The following is a 13,026-nucleotide window of genomic DNA, read 5'->3' as shown; positions in this document are numbered from 1 at the left end:
GACTTACAAACTTGATCAATTCCAAGGGCTGGTTGTAACTCAAGCTGGTTGTAAGTCAATATAGCTGAGACTTGGATGTTTACCCGGGTACATGCTGTAGATAGCAAGAGGTAGATAGGCTTTTTAACCCAAGTTGTTCATATGTCAGGCCAGTCATAAGTTGAGGGTCCACTGTAACTGCATGTATCCTACCTTTACTACTTTACTACAGCATTTCATGTGATAAATATAAGATGCCCTTTATGGAAAATTTTAAATATATTAAATGGGAAAGTTATTGATTAAAAATGGCACACTAAAAATGGCCACAGCATGGATTAGGCATGGACTCCCTTATAGTAGTGATTGTTGAATTCACCACTCATTTAGTCATTTTCTTGTTGCTGGGGCACAATGCCAGCATCAAAACTTAAAGCAGAAAAGGTTTAGTTTGGCTCACAGTTTGCAGAGGTTTCAGTCCCTAACTGACTGGCTCCAAGGCAGGGCAGCATGGAAGAAGGAAGGACAGATGAAAAGCTGCTCATGGAATGATGGTTGGGAAGGAAACAGAGAGAATAATGGGAGGAACTGGGAAGGAAAGCAGAACCTTCTTGGATCTGACCAAGGTGATGCACCTCTTCTTAGCAGACCCTCTTCCTAACAGCAAGCCAGGTATCATGGTAGGTCTGGGAGCTTCGAAAGCAGGAAAAACAGTCTGATAGGACCATGGTATAATTTCACTTCGATACTAAACGGTGTCATCTCAATTTGTATTCTACGCTGGTAAAACATTAGCTTGCATCTATCATCTCTTAATATTAATGGACATTTTGGAATTCAGAAGACTTTGAAAAGAAAGTGAAGGGGTTATGAAGAAAGATGAAATTATATTTTTGGGAGACATAGTGTGTACTCTGGTAGGTTTTCCATACATGGGAACTCATTCAGGCCTTCCCAGATTTCTGTAAAGCACTGGTTTAAATCCCTTTCCAGGTAAAGAATTAAAGAGTAGGAAAAGCTAAGTACCTTGCTATGACTCATTCAAGTACTAGGAGATAGATTTGGAGTGTGGACTTTGACACCACTGATTTCTCTTTTTAAAGATGTGGAAATGAGACCAAAGACATCAGGGAGAAAGGCCCGCTGGAGACAAAGTTAAAACTAGAGCGCTGATGTCTAGGAGGAAGTGGTTCTTCCAGGAGTCTGTCTCCAAGGGTCAAGCCTAGGACTGTTCGATTGGGCGGAAGGGAAAACTATGGAAAACACTGAACGTTCCACAAGCAGCATCTAGAATTTTGATGGGTTTTTTTTTATGTGCATGGCTATATAATCTAAACAAAAGAACTTCAAGAAGTTCCTGTTACTGCTGTAGTGTCCCTGGTAATATTTTTTATACCATATTTATTATTTCCATGGATTGCCTCTCTTACCTGTGGAGTATTATTAGATTTCGCACATTGCTTTGCATGAAACTTTGCCCTTGGTGAAATGATACTATTTTATATTAGTTTGAAATTATATAAGACTAAAAATAGATTTATTATGCCATCAATGCCTTACCTTCCTTGAAGAAATTTGCATGACTAGGGTGGTAACTATATTTTAATACTGGAATTTTTTAAAAAGGAAAATATAGGTATCAAAAAATAATGTCATTTTATCTTTCCTTCTTTTAACACATACAAGCATTATAATAAGCAGAGTATAATAAGCAGGGAAAGAGTAAATGCATGTTCATTAATTTATTTAGTAAGCATAATATTTTGTTTGTTTGTTTGTTTGTTTTTTGGTACCGGGAATCAAACTCAGGTCCTTGAGCTTGTGAGACAGTCACCAGAAACAGTTAGCTAAATCCCTGGCCCAAGCATAATATTTTGGTAATATGTTATATCCAATTATATCTATCTAATACATATTATTAAAAACTGTATCTCAGAATCTCTTGCTTTTTCTTATTATATTTGTAAACTATTGAATTTTTAGATCAATTTGCAGTTATCTTGGCTACATTTGTAAATCTCTTTGCACGCATTCTTTATTATTGTATTTTTCCTACTTTTGACATATACATTTTACCCAAACTTTGTTTTTGGAAGCATTTATTTTTGTGGATTTTAGTCATATTTGTTTCGTCATCTTTCAAATCATTCTGGAAATGGAGAAAATTAGATAAAGAGCTAGCAAGCAAGGAACACTAATTCTATTTCTCTCTGGAACTAAGGCAATCACAGTCTTTTTTTTCTTTTTCCTTTATTCTTTTTAACAGATAAAGCTGAAAACGTTCTTAAAGGGATTTACATTTTGATTCTGTTTGTCATGGTCCTCTAATACCTGTGAAGAATTTCGTACTTTTTATTTTGAAATAAGAATGGATAAGGTTGGTCGGATTCAGCAACCATGTGTGTGCGATGGATGTTCTCAAACATGTTCACAGGATGTAAGTTTTACACAGGTTGAAAATAACTCATCCATGCGAGTACAGATGTGACCAGTCAGTTTGACTCAGGATTTCATTAGATATGCTAATTACCCCTCTACATTTGTCAACTTACAAGTGGCTTCTGATCACTGTGATTTTTTTTAATGGTGACTAAATGATATTTGAAACATTTTACAGTATTTATTTATTTATTTATTTTGGTACCGGGGATTGCACTTGCAAGGCAGGCCACCAAACCGCTGAGCTAAATCCCCGGCCCAACAGTAGTTTTTTAGACAAATAAAATTAACTCATAAAATATGTGAGTCATACAGGATAATCTACAGAACAAAAGTGTACTAAATTAAGAGCTTAGTAGCTTAATTTTAATAGCCTCTAAGACATTTTTAGCTATTTCATTAATTTTCATTCATGATACATACTAAATATGAATGAATAGAAACATTTGAGCTTATGGAAGTTTTGCTCTATTTCAAGATTTCCTCTGGCTTTTTTACAGTAAAATACACTCAGTCTAACTGCACCTTTTCAGATATTAAGCAAAAAGTTCTAAGAAAAAAACCCTCACTTGAAATTGTAATTATTCCATATAAAAGCTAAATATAATTGTAGCATTAATTTTAAGCCAGTGTTCATGCTAATGCTTAGTGTAGCAAAAGCCTCTCAGTCTACGGTTAACATTTATTCTCATGGCAAAACGAAATCCTAACCTTATTTTAACTGTATGCTTATTATCAGCATCATCAAGAGCAACAGTAGCAAAATACCAGTGTTTTCACAGCATAACTTTTTAAAGCGATGACAAAAATCTTGGCTGGAGAATTTTGCGATGAATTAGCAGTATCTGTCCTGACACAGAAATACAGAATTAAGAAATCCCTGCATGGATGCCAGCGATTGCCGTTCATGGAACACTTGCCCCGGTTTGGACTTCAATCTTTGAAGGTAAATATGGTGGGAAGATCCTAAGTGATAAAAAGGAAGTATCTGCTTTGCTCTCTATTATAATAAGAAAATAGGACTTGATTCCCTTATGAAAGGCTAAATTTCCTTTAGAGGGTACTATGGGCATCCTTTAAAAGAAGGAACACAGACTTTATTTGCTTTTAAATTTTAGAAATTGTCCATGGAATTAATTTTTCCTATATGTGAAAAAATACCGACAAAAACTAGAATTTAGGCTGGGATGAAAAGACATGAAGCATCTTGAAGAGTCTTCGTGGTAGCCTAACCTACACTTAGGGTGTATTTTGTTTGTTTTGTTTGAGACAGTACCTCAGGCTGGCTTTGAACTCACAGCAATTCTCCTGCCTCAGCCTCCTCCCAGGCAGGAGAATTGCTGCTTCATCTCTGCCAATTGTCACAGTGACACAATGCGTCAGTATTTCATAGGACACGACCATTGTTTTCTTAGTATAATCACTTTTTCTGAGCACATGGGCATAATCTCAATGCAATGATTAGGGAGTTATTTTTAAAATCAGTTTTCTGGAAAATTTTGCTGATAGGCACAACTAGAAAGAAAAGTATGCTTAACTCCCAGATATCTCAACTAAGTTGAACGATGTACTCATGGCTGATCTTGATTGATCAATGGGATTCCCCTTTGTTTGATTCAAATTTTAAAAATCATATTATATTATCTGAGCATGTGCCTATAACTTACTAATTTGATTTTTAAAGTTTTATTTAAATATCATAAAACCCATTCATTTAAAATTCAGTGACTTTTTAGTATATTTGTAGAAGTTTTTTGGGGGATTATCAAGTTCTAATTGTAGAATATTTATATCACTTCCAAAAGAAACTCCCCTACACAGTAGCCACTCTCTTTGTTTTCTGTCATCCCTTCCACTCTTAGGTAATCACTAGTCTAATAGATTTTCCTATTCTGGAGTTGTTTTGTTCTGTTTGTACTGGGGATTGAACTCAGGTCCTTGTGCTTGGGAGGCAGGCAGCGGAACCACTGAGCTAAATCCCCAGCCCAAGGATTTTTTAAAGGCAATTTATTTATTTTTGTATTTATTTCAGTACCAGGGATCAAACTAGGGACCTTGCCCTTGCGAGGCAGGCGGTAGAACCACTGAGCTTATTCTGGAATTTTATGTACATTAAATCACATGATATTTGGTCTGTTATTTCATTTTCTTTAATTCAGCCCAATGTTTTTAAGAGTTTTCCTCTTGTGTCATGTATCAGCACTTCATTTATTTTTATTGTTATGCAATACTTCATTGTATAGCCATACATTTTGTTCCTCTACTACCTTCTGGAAAATTCTGTGAAAGATTAATTTCAATTCCTCTGAATATTTGGTAGAATTCACCGATGAAACTATTGAGGCCAAGGCTTTTCTTTATAGGAAGTTTTTTATTGACTAACTCAAATTCTGAAGTTAAATCTATTAGATTTTCTATTTTTTCTTAAATCAGTATTTATAGTTGGTGTCTTTAGGAATTTGTTTTTGTATAAGCTGTCTAATTTGTTGGAATACAGTAGTTCATAGTATTTTCTCATAATTATTACTTTTTCTATGAGGTAGCTGATCATACTGTACCCCTTCTCTCCTTTTTGATGTTAGTCATTGAGTACTTTCTACGTTTGATCAATCTGTGAGAATTTTTCTTCGTTTTGTCCAACTTTTCAAAGAACCAACTTTGGGTTCACTATTTTCTACTCTATTTGATATATTTTTGCCTTATAAATAGTATTACTTATAATTTCCAATTTAGATTTAATCTTTCTAGTTTATTAAGATGAAAGATTAGGTAATTTATTAAAATCAACTTGCATGTCTAATATTGCACTGGCAGCTGTACAATTTGTTCTAATACTTAGGCACCTTGGTGCATACTCATAATCCCAGCCTCTAGGAGACTGAGGCAAGAAGCCCCCAAATTTAAGCCCAAACTAGACAAATTATCAATTTATCAAGAACTTGTCTCAAAATATCTCAGTACAAAAAGTAAAAACATGGGCCGGGGATTTAGCTCAGTGGTTCTGCTGCCTGCCTCACAAGAGCAAGGATCCAAGTTTGATCCCCAGTACCAAAAATAAATAAACAATAAAATTAAAAAGTAATAACAGGCTGGGGACATGGCTTAATGGGAAGAATCTAGGTTCAATCCCTAGCACTGCAAAAAAATAAATAAAGAAAAAAGAAAAAGAAAGAAAGAAAAAAAAGTCTCTCTCAAACACTACTTTAGCCACATCCTACTTGTGTTCTCTTTTCTCACTCTTTGAATGATGACAAAGGTAGAAAATAACTCCAGGGCAGATTGCTTAGTCTCCCTCCTCTATTCATCAAGGAAGTTGGCCTCAGTGATACCATACAGAGTGTTCTGGAAACCTTCCTGACTAGAACACTGAGCTATGGTCACATTTGCCTGAAAATTTACAGCCCACGAGAAATGGATACCCTTGTATTTCTCTCTCTTCCTTGTCTGTCTTACCTTTATTTCCCTATTTTTCTTGGAATTGGCTGCTCCAATAAAATATTATCCCACCTGTGTTTCCTTGGGTTCTGTGTTGTGGAGACCAAGGCGAAGGCAGTCAGCATGATTTCTACATCTGCTAACAGTGCTTACGTTTTTTGGTCACTAAGTGGATGGGGAACTGGAATATCATCACAGATTTGGACCTTTGATTCAATGCCCAAATCTAATCAGCAAATTGGAATTATTTATTCAACCACTTTAAGGTAGCTGAGAGCCGTGTCCTCTTCGTCCGCACAACAAGCGCTACCTGGGTTACTTGTATATCCTGTTTCATTTTGACCAGTTTTATCAGATTTCTAACCAGGATGAGTGTAACGGTCCCATCCTTTCAAAAATCCACAGTAATAATTTTGTATAAATGTTTGATTTTACAAATGGTATTATCATACTTCACATCTTTCAGTAATTTCCTATCTTTTAAGGTAAGTGAGATAAAAATGGAGTTGCATTATAGATGTATTTAACCTGTATGATTTTGACTTACATAATTATGAGACACAAATTAGAAGTGGTACCATCAAGAGGAAAGGAAGTCAAATCATCTGAATATGTCCAATGGCCACTTGCAATTTGTCTGCATTTACGTAACACATTACTGAACAGGGTTGAATGGATAAAACACAGACATTCCATAGTTTATGAGTCATTTATGAGGCTTTAAGGGAAGCTTTGACTGTATGCTCTTGCCAATCTCATGTGTTGACATCAATTTGGAATAAAATATCTTCATAAACTGAACTTGGACTCAGCCTTGACTTTTTCCCTATTTGGTGCTACAATGCTCAGTCACTCTTAACTAATTGCATTACCCTGAATGTGATGTGAGTGTTCATGAGCTCTTGTATTAGGACCTAACTGTATTTTCCTTAGAGTATCTTCTCTGGAATCAGCAGGTCAATCCCTCTTCACCTTTTCAGGTTTAGAAAAATGGCTTTCTGGTTCCTTTAATTCTGGGGATGATATTCTTTGTGGCCTCTTAGGGGTGTGAGCATAGCTGTCCTGTGACACTGTGTATACTCATTCCTGTCTTTAAACTGTAAGAGGCTTGAAGGTAGAGACAGACTGGGTCCCGTTTTCCTCTGTGTGCTCTGAGTGTAAGAAAATACTTGGCAAAAAGGATCATTAAAATGTTTATTGAATTAAATTGATCTTTGGCTATAAAAAACACCCTGCTGTAGAAAATTGTCTAGTTATTATTATAAAATTGCAAGCCTCGAGCGTATAAAATAAAGGCACACTTGTGGTCATTATATAAAATAGATAAATCTGTAAATATACACTCAGGAATCGCTGTCTTGTCACATTTCTCATGGCTTTAAAGGAGAAGACTGCTTAAGAGTAAAAGGCAAAATAATGAAGAAATGTTCCACTCTTTGGATCCATTTGTGCTTTGGTAGTTGAAGATAAACCACTGAAAAAAATAGTGGTAATGATAATAAAAATCATTGAGCCTGAAATGATTTGGGTGTAGGATCGCAGATGCCGCAGGGCCTCCAATGGTACATGTTAACAAAAGATATTCTGATATGCTGCCTAGTGTACCTCAGACTTTTTAAAAGTCTAAGGAAGCCAGTACAGTGGCTGAAGTGTAAAGATTTTTAAAGAAATGATGGGCAGATTTTACTGATCGATATAATTCGCATAGTATATTTGATGTCCTCTGAATTCAAAATCTTAACACCTTTTGCAAGCCATTGCAAAGTAGTAGGGGATCGGAGAATACTTTTTAGACAACCATATCTTCTTACTGTTTGCATATTTTATTTCTTTAAGTATGGCTATGGGATTTAAAAGTGCACTGAGGTCCCTTTATAGCTATATAAATGCTGTGGGTTAAATGTCCAAATAGTGTATGTCTCAACTGCTTGATATGAAATGTCTGTTTATTCCTATAAAATATAAAATGGTGTACTACTGGTACCAAGAAATTCATTTTTATTCAAAGCAAGGTGGTTTTTAATAAAAAATGTTGTGATTTAAAGAAGAAAGGGATTTTAAATTATATGATAACCACCTATATGTTAAAATTTACATGTGAGAAAGGTCACATTTTAGGTTTGGGGTAAAATTGGAAAACTAGCTCGAGTGGAAACTGAAAATGAAATCTTTCCTCTTCTTAGTTAGGAACTAGTAAGTTAAGAAAAATTACCCCAGTGTAAAAATATCACTTTTTAGTTTTACCTTGTACTTCTGTGTTTCTTTATGTGTATTTATATTTGTGAATGCACTTTTTGTTTTTTTTGTTTTTTGGTACCGGGGATCGAACTTGGGACCTTATGCTTGCAAAACAGGCAACAACACCACTGAGCTAACCCCTCAGCCCTTGTGAATGTACTTTTATGCATGAATGTGTATTGTGAGTTTTTTTTTCTTTAGCTAATAATATATCTTGCAGGTTTGTAAAGAATAGGTTGCTAGAAATGATGAGCTTGTTGAAAGATCAGAGAAGGAATTATATTAGAATGGTTATTAGAGACGTAATTTGGACAAAACCGTAACAGTCAACAGAGTTTGGAATTGAGGTTATGTTTACTCTGAGCCTGCTTCTCCACCTCCCAGTGGAATCATCAGTAAACTAAAGACCAGAAAGTACACTTGGGGAGGGAGATGATTTTTAAGGTTAAATGTGAAAAATCTGGAATTCTGTTGCTGTGTTAATAGAGGTAAATACAGAGGAGAGGAGTCTGCTAAACTGGCCTTCAGGCTTAAGTAAATCTACTCACATCTTCAGGTACTGGCCGTGGTAGGTGTGCTCCAGTCCAGTTCTTCAAGGACAAGCAGTACAATGTGCTCATGAGTTAGACACCACCCTAGGCCTTTGGGGGCTCCGACCCGTGCAGATCCGTGGTGTAGAAACTAATTGCAAAGGAGAATGCTAACAGCTAATAATGCTGTAAGCAGCATGTGTCCAGATGAGACACATATCTTGATGTGGGGCTATTTCTCAATTCTTAGCGGTGGGGGAAAGGCTGTAATTACACAGTAGTCCTTTATCAAAGTCCTGCTTTGAAGTTTTGAATCAAATCACTCACTGTATGTGCATCTATGCAACTTATCGATTATTTATTGTTCAGTTGTTATGGAACAAGCATGACTATTCCCACTAGCTGTGTATGATTCCCAATCTCCTGGAGCTGTCAATATGCAGGCATTAGCACTTTGGCACAGTCAAATGATTTCACCAATCTGTTTTGTCTCCTGCAAAACAACGAAAATATATACTTCGAAATTAGTTATTATTATACATGTAAAGAAGCTAATCAATGCCTGATACTACCTTGTCCCCATTTGGAAAAAAATGGAAATTACGGCAGACATCTGCAACTCTTCTGATAAATGCATACCGTGGAGTTTAGAGTGGGATGCAGAGTTTGTGGTACACCTCAAGCTTATTTCTAAAATACTAACTAAAATGTCCCCAGATACTACATATTATATTGCTTTTCTCCTTTGGTAAATGTAGAGTAAAACGACCACCAAAGTATAAAATCAAAACACATAGAGCATTTTTGGCCCATACAGTTTTTAAAAATCTACCTTATAGTGTATACAGTTTTCATAGCTAAAGGTTTTATGATAATTACAAACAAAGACAGAGTGATATCATATTGTGTGCTACTTTATGTGTAAGTCGTTATACTCTGTGAAATTTTATAGCCCATGTAAACATTTTATGTGTTAATATGATTTCAAAATGCTGACTTCTGAGAAACTGGTGGTATAATATGATGGCATTTTTCTACCTGTGCATACATTCTGAGTTAGTGTACTCCAGAAATGCATTTGGAAGACACAGATGCATTTTCATTTTGAACTCATTTTAACAAGTTACAACAATTAAAGGCAATGGATATCGTCAAATATAAAAATGAAACTTTCTCTTGCATCTTTGCCATTGTTCTAAGTGACTTTCTCAATTTTATTATACTTAAAGATTTCTACGATGATGGGTCAGTGACATACTTTGGTATTCATGGCCTTTTGGGGAAGAAGAGGCACATTTGTAATCATTGTCTAATGAAACACTTCTTTTCTATTTTCTCCATTTAGAGCTAAACCTCTTAAAATATCCATCCTTATTGTTGTTCCAATTTTCTCACTTTGAAATAATTCCTGAAACTATTATCACTGGGTTCTAACATTCACCACTTCTTTTAAGTTTTCTCAGGAAGGTGATCGATAAATATTTGTTGCTAAATCTGCACCGTGGAACTCCTCCCCTCCAACTAGGCACTTTCATGACATCCTGAGCTTTACCACTATAGCATGAACGTTAATTGCTTTTTAAAGTTCCTCTTTCTAATTGAACCATAAACTCCATGAAAGCAACACACAATCAATATGATTTATAATCCCAGGTAGAGACTCATGAATGGTAAGGAGCCAAATTTGGATTGAGTAAATCTAATGAAGAGAACAATATATTTTTAAAGAGCACCTGAACACTATGAAATTTTAATTTGCCATCAACATTGTGTTTTAGTTGCAGGATTTTAAATAATTCTAATGTGATACATGATTACACAAAGTCCTTATTGCTCAACATTAGGAGAGGAAAAAAAAAAGTATTCAGAGCTTCATGCTGAAAGGAGGGCACAATGAAGTCTAGTTACAGCATAACTTAGTAAAAAGAGGAAACCCAACCTGAGAACATAGATTCCAATTTTCTAAACTCAGTGGTAGAGTTAGCAAAGGGCCATTTGTTCCATGCCTAACCTATGGTGCCATCCATTAAATACATTCTTATAAGTTTAACTAATCATCAGATGGGAAAACAAGAACAAAAATATCAAGTTGTGATCTATATGGAAAGAAATCATGCTAAAGACGTATACCTGCAAAGAACCTCATTAGAATTGGATACTTCAGTTTGCCCGTGGTATCTATTATTTTCAATTAGGGGTTGTGATCTTATTTAAACTGAGTTCCAAGATGCCCTCTCTTGCTTGGGTAAGCAAGAGAGCAGCAGTTGGCCCTTGGGAACAGAGTGTAGTCCTCATTCTTTTTACGTTCTTTCGGGGCTCTGTGTTTGGAACTGTAAGAAAGAACCCCAAAACCTCCACTCCTGGGTGTCACAGGTAGTTTCTATCCATTTAGCTGCTGCTGAGAGGGGATTCCTTTTTCTGATGTGAATGCAAGGTGGTTATCGGTGGTTTTGGGAGTGACCAGACCTTGTCTCTCCTATGATAATGTGGGATTGGACTGATGACCTTGCAGTCTTCTTTAATGAGTTTCTCAAATAAGTCTTTCAAGTGAAAAGAAAATTGCATTTGGCTTTCTTCAAAATGCTAGCAATTTGTTCTATGGTGCAAAGTCTATAGGGCAAAATACTATGAATAATAGGACCCTATTTGTTCAAGATGAAGCAGGAATGCAGTTCTGTTTACTCAATATACCTTTTTCTGTTCCTTAGCTAATAAAAGCATTTATTGTTTTAGGTGTGGAATTTAGAAAGATAATGCTCAATTCAAAATTATTTGCAAATAAGAGGGATGCACCTCATTCTCTCTTCATTATATGCAAGAGAAAGACACACCACACAGGAATCTGGCATCCATTAAAACAACTATGGACTTGCCCTTGAAAATCAAACAATCACTTCTTTGAAGCATAGAAATTTGTTGTGTCATTATTGGCAGTTTTGACCAAAAATTTGTAAAGAAAAAGGGCATTGAATTCATGTAACTTCTAAGTAATTTAGACTACAGGGAGACAATGCCAAGTAAGCAATTCACTTGGTTAAGAAAAGCAGTCAAACAAATTATTTTTCTGATGATAATAAACCATTTGATTGTGGAACACAAATGTAATAACCTTCAGCAAGTCTATATTAATGCAGATGACACCAGGTCTCCTATTCAAAGACTGTACATAGAATTTTACACATTCCTATCAAGGAGAAAGACAGGACAGTCTTCAGTTGCTTAGCAGTTTGCTCTGTGTTAGGCATGGTACTCAGTGAAGCAGCATACCCAATCTTATTTTCTTTTTTCCTCCTGTTAAACCTGTGCTCTTTGGCCTTAGGGTTATAGTAACGATTAAGCACTGGCAAGGGCATGGAGATACACTTAATGTATAGTTGGAAATGGGGCCAAAATAGAAAACAGAATTTGATATAATTCTAAGTGTTCATTTTTCTATTCTGTTCTTTTGAATGTATGCTATATTTTACCTGAGGATATTAGACTGCTTTAAAAATTGTTTAGTTCTCCTCTCTGTGTTAGCTCTCTTTGTTCCAGAGTCGTCTATTCTTTTATTGGTTTTGGTCTGCACTGTCACATGACAGGTTTTCATCCAGTGTATTGCTATGACTTAGGTCTAGATGTCCCCCTAAAGCCTCATGCAATCCTAGGTGGAGTTTTTCAGAGGTGGGCATCCAGGTGGGGGATTAAGGGTGCTTTCTACTCCACTGCTTCCTGCCTTGTGCCTGGCTTGCCTCGCCATTCACTGTTTCTCCTGTCCCGTACTGCCTTAGACCCATCGGACTATGGGCTGGAAACTTTACAAACTGTGAGTTGAAATAAACTTTTCCTCCTTTAACTTTGTCTGGGTGTTGGGCATTTTGTCTCAGCAATGAGAAAACTAATGAAGACACTACATTTACCAGCCACCAATGATACATAGTTCAGAGGAAAATATCTAAAACCTGATTGAAAATTTGACAGGGCACAGCGATAAGACCACTTATCATGGGGATAAATAATTATTTAAAGAGCAAGCAAGTAGACAAAAATGGTTATTTTTTTATTGGTAGGCTTTCCCACATTTAAATGTCTATAGGAATGTAATTTTGAAACTTGGGCCCAGAGAATACTCTTTTCTTTCTTTTTCTTTTTTTTTTGAGACAGGATCTCATTATGTAGTTGAGACTGACCTGGAACTCACTACGTAGTCCAGGCTGGTCTCAAACTCACAGCAATCCTCCTGCCTCAGCCTCCCGAGTGCTAGGATTACCAGTGTGCTCCATCACGCCCTGCTGAGAGAATACTCTTAATATAATTTTTTGAGAGCTTTTCATGGTATAATCTTGCATTAGTAGTTTTTAAGCTTAAAAAGAGTAAAAGGTCAATGGTTTTAAGTATTATGTACTTTGATTTTCAGAAACATCTT

This window comes from Fukomys damarensis, unplaced genomic scaffold (genome assembly GCF_012274545.1).
Source record: "Fukomys damarensis isolate Sample0158 unplaced genomic scaffold, DMR_v1.0_HiC HiC_scaffold_13, whole genome shotgun sequence".
Taxonomy (NCBI): Eukaryota; Metazoa; Chordata; class Mammalia; order Rodentia; family Bathyergidae; genus Fukomys; species Fukomys damarensis.
This window is presented reverse-complemented; position numbering follows the sequence as displayed.